Source organism: Cyprinus carpio, chromosome A5 (assembly GCF_018340385.1).
Source record: "Cyprinus carpio isolate SPL01 chromosome A5, ASM1834038v1, whole genome shotgun sequence".
NCBI classification, from domain to species: Eukaryota; Metazoa; Chordata; class Actinopteri; order Cypriniformes; family Cyprinidae; genus Cyprinus; species Cyprinus carpio.
Genome location: NC_056576.1, coordinates 17,844,645 through 17,857,205, shown reverse-complemented (window position 1 = coordinate 17,857,205; position 12,561 = coordinate 17,844,645).

Here is a 12,561-nt window from a genome sequence, read left to right as displayed (position 1 = left end):
CGTCAGTGTGTAGAACATATGGCTTATGGGCATCAGCAAATGCCAGTACAGGTGCATTGAGCAGACACTGAATGATACGATTGAATGCATCCGTGCAGGACTAACCTCTGGATCAGCAGTTCGTACAGCCTTTAAAACAGCTAGCGCAGGACCTTTCAGACTCTCCATGATACGTCGTCGTTTCTCCTTAGGGGAACACTCACTCTCCTCGACCATCAGTCGTGCATGTTCTAACCAATGCTCAAGAGACTCTTCTCCAACTGGAGTTGGCAAGGTACCAGAGAACACTCTCAGACGACGGTAACTGCTGTTGTCACCTGATGGTGTCCCCATCTTAGTCAACAAATCACCCACCGCACGAATAATAGACTCTGCTGAGCCACTCTCTGGAGGTTCTTCCAACAAACTCTTTAACGAGCTCGAAGGAGTAGGACTTTCATAAGCAATAACAATCATCCATTTTTTCATCTTGCCCTCTGGCAACAGTTCAGGAGGGACTTTGGTGGGGTCCACCGTCTCTTTACACTCGCATAGCACCCTGTGGCTATCCGGCTTCAGACTAACAGTCCGTCCTCTCACTCGCACTCCGCCCTAAAGCTTTGATAGTTCCTAGGGCTTCTTCAATCTGGGCATTCGCAACGTCTTCTGGAATCAGTACCATGAGGGAATGGGCATCATCCAATTCTTCTCTTCTGCACCAGTTTTTGAGCTCTTGAACTAATTCTGCAGTGCTACACTTAGCCTCCATTTTCTTTTAGGATTTTAGCTTAAACTATTTTACTTTTATTTCTTGAAAAAGCTAATAACAAAATCCAGGCTAATTGTTAACAGATATTAACTTAAATTAGCATAGTTAGTACCCTATGCCAATTTACTTAAGAAACTAACAAAAATGTAACAGCTAACACTATTAGCATCAAATTACAAATTAGTTGATTGCATTAATTATAAATCCCGGACGAGCCCCCATTTTATGTAGCGCCCCCTAGCATGAATAGCTATTAGTGTGGAGTGCGCTCCCCGAATTCCTATTTATCAAAAGATCTCTCTCTAAATTAATTAATGCGCTAAATGTAATTCCCTAATTATTACTTGCTTGTTACTGTTTACCTTAATAGCAGCTTTTGACTTAAGAAAGGGGAATACAGTGTCTTTTATAGCAAAATTAAAGTAAAACACTAATTGTATACAGCTATCTCAAGTTCTGAGTTAAAATAAACATTAACTCTTATAGTTACATTAATATTCCACCCGTTTTAAATGCCTATCAATACTGTAAATGAAATAAACATCAATTCACAGGTCACTTATCTTAATCAATAGTGATAATACTTTCACTTTAACCCAGTCTACTGTAAACTCAGTTTCTTGCCTTAAGTATCAAAATTATAAATGTCATAAACCCAATGTAATGCAAATCTTCAACAGAAATTCGTTTGAACTATTTACTGAAAAAACATAGTATGTACATATATACAGTTCAAATATCAAGTGCAATTCAAATGAAACACAATTAAATAACCCCAAAATTAAAACTAAGCCGGCAACATGACTAAATGCCCACTTAATGAAATAAAATGAATACCCCAACAGTCATAAGAGAACACGTTGCAGGCCTGAAGCGTGGCTTGGGAGCGGGGAGACCTTAAACACAATGGCCACTTCGCGCCGTGGCGCAGAAAAAAAAAACTCACTGCTGTGGTAGTGCTGATAGGCGTGTCGTCGTTCACGCCGCGGCAACGCGATGCTTGCGATGCTGGTGATTGAAGACGTCGTCCGACAGCTAAGCAGGGAATGGTTCTGGAGATAAGTGCATTTTTCAGACGATGCACAAAAGGGCAACCGGACAGGCTACTAGCTGGCAAAGTCCTTGTAACTAAATCGTGCTGACTAGCAGTTCACTCTTTCTCCTCGTGGAAACCGATGACCGAGTTCCTCAAAACCATCAACTTTCACGCTGTAAACAGTCAAATGTCTGTAACTCACTCTTCGTGCAGGCTACAAGTACATCTACTATCACCAACATTAACTTGGTGTTTTACCAAATTTCCTAACGTGACAGTCACAGCGCGATTCTCACTCATGTCTCTCCCATCTTCTCCTCCCGTTCTCCTCTCTCCCTCCCCCCTCACGACCTCTCCCCCTGACTCCTGATTGGATCTCTCTTCCGGGTAAATTAGTTTTAACTTACTAAATTTTTAACACACATAAACATTTCTTAAACATTTTTAACATGAAATTTACATTTTTGAAGAAAATAAACAAAATAAAAATAATGATTTTAGGAAATACCCGATAGATAGATAGATAGATAATACTATGATGATTAAATAAAAATGCAGTTCATGAGAGTACACCATGGAGGATGCTACTGCCATTCAAAAACAAGCATTTATGCACATCTGAAGCACCTGGATGTTCCATATTGATACTGGCAAAATTGTATGCAGCCTGGCAAAAACAGACAGGAGAAAAACAGGCAAGCACAACATCAAAACCTCATCCCAGCGGTAATCTATGGTGGAGCAGCCATCATGGTTTCTAGCTGCTTTGGTGCCTCAGGGCCTGGATAGCTTACTACTAAGGGTAGATAAATTAAATTTCTACTTTTTTAAAGGGACACTTGCAGAGGAATGTAAGCCCATCTGTTTGCCAATTGAAGCTCAATAGAAGTTGGATGATGTAACTGGACGGCAACCTAAATCACAGGAGTACTCAACAACAGAATGGCATCAGCAGAAAAAAATGCGCCTTCTGATGTGGCCCATGACTTCAGGAGAGTGATTCACACCAGACATCCGAAAAATATTGCTGAACTCAGTCTTGTAAAGAGCATTGGTTAAAAAGTCATTCTGACCATTGTGCAGGTCTGATCTGCAATTACAGGAAACATTTGCTGGAGGTTATTGCTGCCAAACAAGGGTCAGCCAGTTATTAAATCCAAGAGTTCACTTACTTTTTGCTCCCTGCACTGTTAATGTGGTGTGTTCAATAAAAAGACACAAAAAAGCATCATTGCTTTTGTGTTATTTGTTCAAGCAGACTGTTTTCTGTTGTGAACTTCTCGTAGCTCCTATCAAATTTTATAGACAATTTATGCAAAAATTCCTGGAAAATACGCAAATAACAAATCCACTTTTTCTAGTCATATTCAATTATAAGTACAATTTGCATTTTATTCTAGAAGCAGAATGTTGGTGGCCAAGATATGATGCATACCATTTCTTAGTTAAACTTTCCTTCCTTTATTGCATAAAATGCTGTGCTGACTATGTTTGCTCTTTCTCTTCTCTTTATATCAGATAAGCTGTGCTGAAATGTCCCTGTGGAACACAAAGGCAGTTGGAGGCTTTAAATAAAATGATGGCCTGATTATGAGAGAGAGGGAGAGAGAATGAAAAAAGGAATGATGGAGAGAATGAAGCACTGCCAGTCTGGACCAAAGATAAAGCACATATTTGGGGTGATTGATATTACTACTTTTGAGTTGCAAGTGTGAGACAAAATACAGTTTTTTTGTGGACATCCCAAGAAGAAATGAGAGAACATTTCCTTTGAAATGAAGGACAGATGCATGCAGAACTGAGAAGACGATGGAGAGATAATGCTGATTTGCAATGCAAAAGATCTCAGACATGCAAATAGGCTTATTCTGTAGTAGGAGAAAGCAGAAGGCCACATACAGATCAATGGTTAAAGACAAGCTTGAAGTATCAAGCATGATGGGAAATGTAGTTTTAAAACAATCATCTGCTCCTGTAGGGTTAGCATACTATACCAGGGTTATGAGTTAAATTCTTAAGGAACAGACATAATGGCAAAATGGATACCTTAAATTCACTGTAAGTTTGGAAAAAAGCAAATGCAACTGTCAACAAACATGAGTTAGCTGAACAGTTTGATTTGATGGTATTAAATAGTGGTATAATAGCAGTAGTATAAAACTGCAATAAAATAAAATAGAATATAAAATAAAATCTCTAGTGGCAGTGGCAGATTCAACAGGCAATGTAAACTGTTCATGACAAATGACAACAAGACTGTATATCAGGAAGAAAGCAATTGTACGAGGGAGGAAAGGAGAGTGGAAAAAAATCTGTGAAAAGCTCTGTGTATGAAGGATAACCTCACTTCTTTTGATGGATCATAAAGACCCAAACATTGAGAAGCTATTTTCCAAAAGACAGACATTACAGATATGTTATAATTATACCTTATCAAACTATGATGGACTCTCCAGCAAGCAGAGATGTGAAAGTTACAAAATGACTCATTGTCCTTGTTCAGTTCAGCTCTTTTCGGCAAGGTCCATTTCGCCCTCAACCCACGTGCACACACAGTGCGGACCGTTTCGAACAGTATAGCTGCTAATTGCTTTAATTTCATAATTAGCACTTAGCAGAACTGCTGTACTTAACCAACACTGTAACGCAGGGAAAAAGCAGTGAGCTGGAAAAACCTAGCTAATGGCTAATTCACTCTCAAGTCATAGGCATTAGATGAGCTCCACTGGTCCTGAGAAACAGCTGAGCTTTACAAACTTATCTGTATTGTTACTTGTTATAAAGTTTATACCTAAAGGTGAAATGTTTTTGATTTAGCCAACCAGTTCTTTTGACTCGTAAACAATAAAAGCAGGAGTCAGTGGCACCTTGTTACCCTCTACAGTGTCACAGTCAAGTGCATGACACAGAGGCTGCATAATTAACTCGTTAAACATGTCTCTCTTTGTGAGCACACAGGTGTTCTTGACAGATCCTTTACTGGTTAGAGGCCAGCTGTCCATGACAGATCATACAGACGGTCTTCGTCCTCATTCCCTCCTAAAACACATGCACATGAACCCACTGAGTACCTGCTCTTATGTTCCCCACGAAACAGCAACAGCACCACCGGCTTCCATGGCACATTCAAGGGTGCCAGAGTTAAACTTTTATGAAGGCATTTCACGGTCATGTTTTGTTCATCATTTTTCAAGGTCAGCACTTGATGAGCAAGACAAAGACCACAGAATAATACATAGAGACTGAAGTTGACAGAGCGTCATGTTTCAGCATTTTTTGCCATCTCCTCTAGAGTGTGCAGTGTCAGGTTCTAGTCACGCAGCATGAGAGCTTCAAAGCCCCTGTTCATCCGTAGCACTACTGCGAAGCATGTGCTAATTAGTCTGTGTCTCTCTTCTGAGCATGAGGTGAAGTCGGTTTTAAGAGAAAGACCAATATCGTAGTAGTGGAATGTGCTTTGGAGCAAGACACAAAGGACACTGTTGTGAAATAGAGCCACTTTCTATCCGAAACCAAAAAAATCTGAATTTTATTCCATCTGAAATGAGCTGACGAGAGTTGATACTATTAAAATGAATATTTCACCTCGAAAATCAAAAGAGAGAAAGCATTTACTCATCTTCACATCATTACAAACCCATGACTTTTTTTCTTCTGTGGAACACAAAAGAAGATATTTAGGAGAATGTTCAAGCTGCTCTTTTCTATAGAATGCAAATTCACAGTTCACTTGCATTGAATGAAAAATAGCAACTATGAGTATGAAAACATGAGGATGAGTAAATAACGAAAAAGTCATTTTTGAGTGAACTATCCCTTTAAATAACAGACATTAAGTTGTTTCAGAGAAGTTTTGCTGAATAGCATTATGCTTAAAGTGAGGCCTACTGCCACAGGAATTCATCACTTATGAAGGTGACCTCTCAATACAGCCAAGAAGAGAATATACACTCCCTGCCCTAGTAAGATAAAAAAAAAACACACATTGTGAGCCAGTGAGGGTCAAGGCCAGTGGCCACCACGTAAAACCAGTTACCATAATAGAAATGCACCAAGCTCATCCTGAAAATCTTCCATTGCCTCCCTGTATTACCTCCTCCCCTCCATCCCTTATAGTTTGCACTCTCCTTTCCTCCCTCCTACAATTACTTCCTTCCTGATATACAGTCTTGTTGTCATTTGTTTGGACTCATTGCTCCCAGCTGCCCTCAGTTGTCTTTCTCCTCCCCTGCTTTTCTTGTCCTCCCTGCACTCCTGAAGTTTTCACTGGTGGAGCAAGGACTGAACCACATTCTAATTAGAAGAAATAAAACATCAGGGGGGAAATTTATTAATGTATTAAATGTATTAAAATATATTATTATTAAGAGGTCAGATGTATTATCAATAACATTACCTGAGTAATAAGGGAGAAGATTCTTTAATATAAAAAAGAAACCAAAACCTACTTTCTTAATGCACGTTCCTGGTCTTATTGTGAATGATTCATTAGTTCACATTATTCCAGCATCAAAAATAGTTTGTCTTTATAATCTTGAGTTGTGAGTTGTGAAAATAACATGAATTAGGACCTTTATACAGAAGTGTGTGCCACTGTCCCTCACAGCCTTGTTTGCATCCACGTTAAATTCAATATGGCATCTGGGTCTATTAGAGCAACACCAGCATGAGTACATAATGACTGGATTTACATTTTTGGGTAAACTATCCTTTGAAATAAAATGTGTTGTGCAAGTGGGTGTGTGCCATTTTATTTACTTACAGATAAGGAACCAGTAGTCAAATTCTAAATAACTACTGTACTTCTAGTCATTATTACTAAAAGAACTATGCATTATGACTCCGAAGCTGGAAATGTTTGATTATAACCAATGTGAACTGCTCCGTCTGTTTTATGTTTGAAGTGATATCACTGCAGTCCTGAAGCCTTACATTTCTGTAGTCCCGATGTTTTGAGGTTACTGCCCCACGGCAGAGACTGCGGCGCTGCAAAGCTATCTCATGTGAACATCACATTCACAATTACACATCAAGCTCCTGCTACAGGCATCAACATGAGCGTAATTTTAGTATCACTGAACCATCATCCGTCTTTTCAAATGACACCATGTACCACTGTCAGAGCACTATAGTTTCATATCTAGATATCAAATAGAGGCATCATAATGACATTTGTTCACAATGATACTTTACAGAGAAAATGCCATAAGGAATGACTTCATAAATGTGTAAGAGGAGCAGTGAAAGAACAAATACGTATACAATTTACAGCAAAATTTATTTTTATTTATATATTTTATTTTTTTGCAGAATGTCTGAGCAGCTTGGACATTCTGCTAAACTTCTCCTTTTGTGATCTTCATAAAGAAAGTCTTCAGGGTTAGTAAGTGACATCATATTTTTATTTTTGGGTAAACTATTCCTTTAAGGGCAACTTGGTGAGTGAGAAATCACACTTTCTGCTGAAATCATGGCACAGTAAACCTATGAGTGGGTGAAGTCAACAGAGATACCCAGCTCACTGAAGAGATAATAGCAAGAATTGCAGAACTTCACCTCAGCCTCCTTAATAGCAACAACAGATATAATCACTTCTGAAAGCACTGAGATTCTTTAAACAGGCTGTATAGTAGATACAAACCTATGAAGCATTCAAAAAATGTTGTCTTTTCCTTTTGTATTATATGAACTTGTTTGCGGTTATGAATCAAGCTCATGCAGTATAGCCCTCAAGTGTTTTAAGTTCAGGGAAGTAGGTGGCATTACGCAACACACACTAGAGAGTCTGCAAATCAGAGGAAAAGTGAGAGAACATGTAATGCTGAAAGAACAACTAGAGCTCTCTGAGAAGGTCTCCACCCACAGTTTTACCTTGAGTGGATAGGCATTTGTGAGTAGATGAGAAGAAAAGGTCAAGAAATGTTTCTGGACTTTTCTTAAGGGTCTTTCTCTTTCATTAACCTCTATTCCAGTTCTCTTATCCACTAATCGACATATTCTCTCCATCTGCTGAGAGAATCTTCCCCTCCGACTACACTTCATGCTTATGGAAAAAGGGATGGAGAGAGGGAATGAGAGGGAGAAAGGATGGAATAATCTCAGCAACTTTTCACACAATTAAAATCATGGAGGTCTGTTTGCATCAACAGATATTCATAACCCATGTACTCTCACCTGATTTAATCTCAGAGTGAGACTTTTGACTATCGGCCAGCCTTGTCTTATGAGAAGTCATAATAATCTGTATGAGCTGAGTCGTACAAAAACATATGAATCAAACCAAAACTAAACCATGGCTGCAACAAATAAATAAATAAAATAAAATAAACTATTAATGTTGTAAGTTCTCATATACTGTAAGTTGTACATTATTAATGAGATGTAATCATTTGTACAAGATGGCAAAATCATAATTTGTATGTGCAAATAGAAGCAAAACCTAATCATGAAGTATATATGTGTGTGTGTGTGTTTGTGTGTGTGTGTGTGTGTGTGTGTGTGTGAAAGTTTCCTGTGTAAGTAGTGGTATGATACATTTTCGCCATCTCGTATGAATGATTACTAAATGTCATTTGTTTATTGCTCAACCCACTCTCACGAGAAGACTTGATAATTTGTACAAGATGGCAGAATCATAAACTTGTATGAGTTGAGGCTTACAAAAACTTGCAAATTAAAACCTAATAAGGATTGTAATAGGAAAAAACCTGTTGTATGTTTACATATGACGCACATAACGATATGTTTCGCCATGTTGTATGAATTATTACTGACTGCTTTGAGACTGTGTTGCTATCTGGCCTACTTTGCAGTCTTGTAAACAAGTCTTTGTTTGTAGGTGGAGAACCGGAAATTTGGTCAGATGGTCAGTAAACTAACTGTGGATGCTTTGAGATGGTTGGTTTTTGGTTTCTTCATTAACAGCATGGACCCTGAACAGACTAAATGGAAACCTGTGTTGTGGTCATAATACCTTCAGCTATTGACCAGGGCTCGTGAGGGTTTGTTTCCTTGACGATAAGGGAGAGGAACGAAATGGATTATGACAACAAGGCCCCCGTGTTAGACACAAAAGCCCTTATTAAGAATCAAACTAAAGGAGAAATCAAATCTAAAATAGTCTCATGTGTCTCTCAGAGCAATCAGACGTGTCCCTCTGTGATGTCATTAAATCTGGGTTAAAAGGCTGAGTGGGGTCTCGCTCTCTTGGGTTATTTAAACAAGCCAATTAGCAGGCAGGTCTCTGAAGAAGTGACACTTGGGAAACAGGAAGTAGGTTTCATTAGTACTGCGATGGGGCATTCCTTTAATGAAGCTCTCAGATGTCTTTGACATCTGATGTGATGTCATTTCTGCTGTGGTGGAGCTTTGATTCTCTGAAAAATTGAGCAGATCTGGGGTGCCACATGTGAAATTGAGTTTAGAGCTGGGATGTGAACACAGCTTGTTGAGTTAACAAGGCTGAATGCATCTCATTCTGTTTGTGAAGACATTACTGTAACCTAAAAATGTTGCTGTTAACTCGATCCTTACATTAAAAAAAGTATTAAGAAATTATTGCATGACAAAGAACTGCTGAATGAGGAAGCTCTAGTAACCTCACTGCAATGTTCTGTTGAAGGACAAACGCTCTGAAGACATCACTCCAAGGAAGGAAGAAAGGTGGTAAAATAGCTATGAAGTCCGCCATATTCAGAGGTACTGCTAAAAATAGTTCACAACAGCATACTGCCGTACTACTCATACTATTTTTTCAATATGCCTATTGTGCACAGTATGCAAAAGCTCTGGATGCATAGAATTCTTGGATTACCTATGCAAATGTGTACTATACAACCACACACAAGGAGTACTTTATCCCACAAAGCAACATGCTCAATATTACGTTGTATTTCTGAATGAACAAGAAACAATATCAACACTTTTTTTTCCAGAGATGTTATTTGAATGCCATTTGCTGAATTCAACATGCAATGTCGTGAGGTCAAGTTGCAGCAATAGTAACACTCTGAAATGGTCACCATGACACTACCGTTCAAAAGTTCATTATTTCATGATTTCATCATATCAAAAGTGGTGTCTTAGTACTTAGTACTTAGTACTCAAAAGTACTTAGCAAGGATGCATTAAAGAGACATTTGTAATGCTGAGTGATTTCTGAAGGATCGTGTAATGGCTGCTGAAAATTAAGCTTTGCTATCACAGGTATAAATTGCATTTTAAAATATATTCAAACAGAAACTAATTTAAAAATTGTACTAACATGTCACAATATTACTGTTTTCACTGTATTTTTGATCAAGTAAATGCAGCCTTGTTGAGCATAAGAGACTTTCTTTCCAGCCCCAAACTTATGAACAATAATGTATACAAATGCAGTAAATACTGCGTAGTATGCATTCTGAACAAAACCATAGACAGAGAGAGAGAGAAACAGAAAAAAAATGTCTCAAATTGCAACAATGCAGACACAAAGAAAAAGATATTCACTATGACGTCTTTTATCTTTGCCCAAGGCAAAATAAGTAGGAAAAACTGAAGTTAGCCACATTGTATTGATGGAAGGATTTCTCCATTCATCATGAGGGGTATGTGTGTGTGTGTAGTTCTTCTCAAGTGTCTCAGGAGATGAGCCACTGAGGGCAGCTGACTCCAGTGAGGCAGAACTCAGCCTCAGATCATCTCAGCCCAGCCCTGCACTGCCAATAGGCATAGCAATGGAGCTTGACATCAGAGGATTGAAAACAAATGCAAATATTCTCTCCCCAAACACACACAAAACAAGCCTTTTCTCTCTGCCTCTTTCTCACATACAAGGAAATCAAACCCGCAGCGTTTGACATAAGTCAGAGAGCAGATCATTGCTTTTCTCTAGAGCACACTCACAGCGATGAGATTCATTTCACACAGCGACTCGCCTCGGTTTCATTTCGTGACTGGACATTAAAAAGACATACCGCCAGGATAGTGCTTGAGACGTGAAGAACAAGAAATAGTGTCAGTTAATGAACAAGAGGTTTCTAGTTTCTAGGAACTAGTTTCTAAGTGATCGTGAGCTGTTTAAAGAACATTTTGAACATACAGTCACGATGTACATTGGTAAACCTTTGCAAATACATGTTAATCTATAGCCAAATGTCCACACTTTCTTGGTCAAACATATAATGTTACTCTACATAAACGTATGGTCAGTAGTACTTACTGATGAGCATTTCATTTCAAAACCATTGGCATTGAACAGGACACAATCATGAGATACACTTAAGTAATACAACAGTTCACTCCTAACTGTGAAAAGTATAGTCATCCATGATTATGGTAGCAAGCAGTGATCTACAGCTTGGCACAATATCGAACTGTTGGTCCATTGCTTCCCCCCCTCTTGTTATAAAGCCAATTGCAGGTCCATTTTCAGCAAATTCATACACTCATAAAACTTGCCAAAGGCTTGTATCCCAAAAGAATAAAATTCTTCATGTCTGTGTAAAAAGAATCTAATCCTCACATCCATTGTGCACAACTTCATCTATGAAATTATCACCATTTTCCTAAGAGTTTAACTGGTTAATGCGTAAAATACACAGATAAAACAACCCTGGTGGCAATATTGTTTATTATTGTTTACAATATGCAATATTGTAAATATGTTCTTGTGCATCTGCCTGCCTGTAGTCTTTACTATACACTGAGTCAGAGTTGTTTTATTATACTGAAACTAGTACAATGCTAGTGGCAGATAACCAATGTCATCCACAGCAGAAGAACAGTACAGCTACTGTACCGAAGTAAAACAACATGTAGATGATTGAGAATGTTTTTAGCGGTTACATCTTCAGTTTCTCAGCCAATCTGACAGCATCAAGGTTGCTAGCTAAATTGCTAACAAGATGCTACATAAGGACTACAAATACCACAAGGATGTGATTCAGTGTCTCTTGTGGCCTTCAAGTGGATTCAGAAATATTGTAATTAACGAGTTCCGAGCACATAAATGGCCGAAGTTGCATTTACTAAGAGGAAACTCAGAATTCTAGCTGATACACGAATCGCCAAGTTGTGATGGAAGGGGTGTTTTGATACATACCAGAAACGCTGATGAAACACTGAACTTGTGATGCTCCTACTTGGCCATTCGTTATTGCTAAATGTCTCACATTCAAGTCGAAAAAAAGAATACAGAAGTTGTCTAAACAAAACACAACCAAAAGAACGAGAAAAAAGTTTTCTACTCTGAATTGAAAACAGTTGTTTCACTTACTTGTGCAAGGTATCCAACAAACCCATTAACTTTACATTTGTTGTCTAAAAGCTATTTCGATATTGATCGCCTCATTATTGAAATTCAGCACAGAAAATTGAAGCGTGGCCTCCCTTAGGGGAGAGATTTCAACCAAGAGGGAACTTAAGACCCCCGGGCACTCCTGGAACGTGATTTTAACCGACCCCGAATGCTCTGCCAGCCCAGACAGGCTGCGAGCCCCTACCTGGCCACCCCTATGAAAATATCCTTAGTGAACAGTTCTTAAAAGAACATTTTAGTGAAAAATGTTTGTGCATTGAAAAAGTTCCATTGAAGTTAAAGGTTTTCATGGAACCATAGATGCCAATAAAGAACATGTTGTTGAACAAATTGTGTAAATCTCATCAACTGACGTTGAACACAAACCATGTTTACTCAAATCAAAAATTATAATTCTAAAAATCCATAGGAAATTCCAGAGGGAACCCTTGGCTAGGTGCTAAGATGCTAATTCCCTTTCAGTTCCCTTTCAGGTAT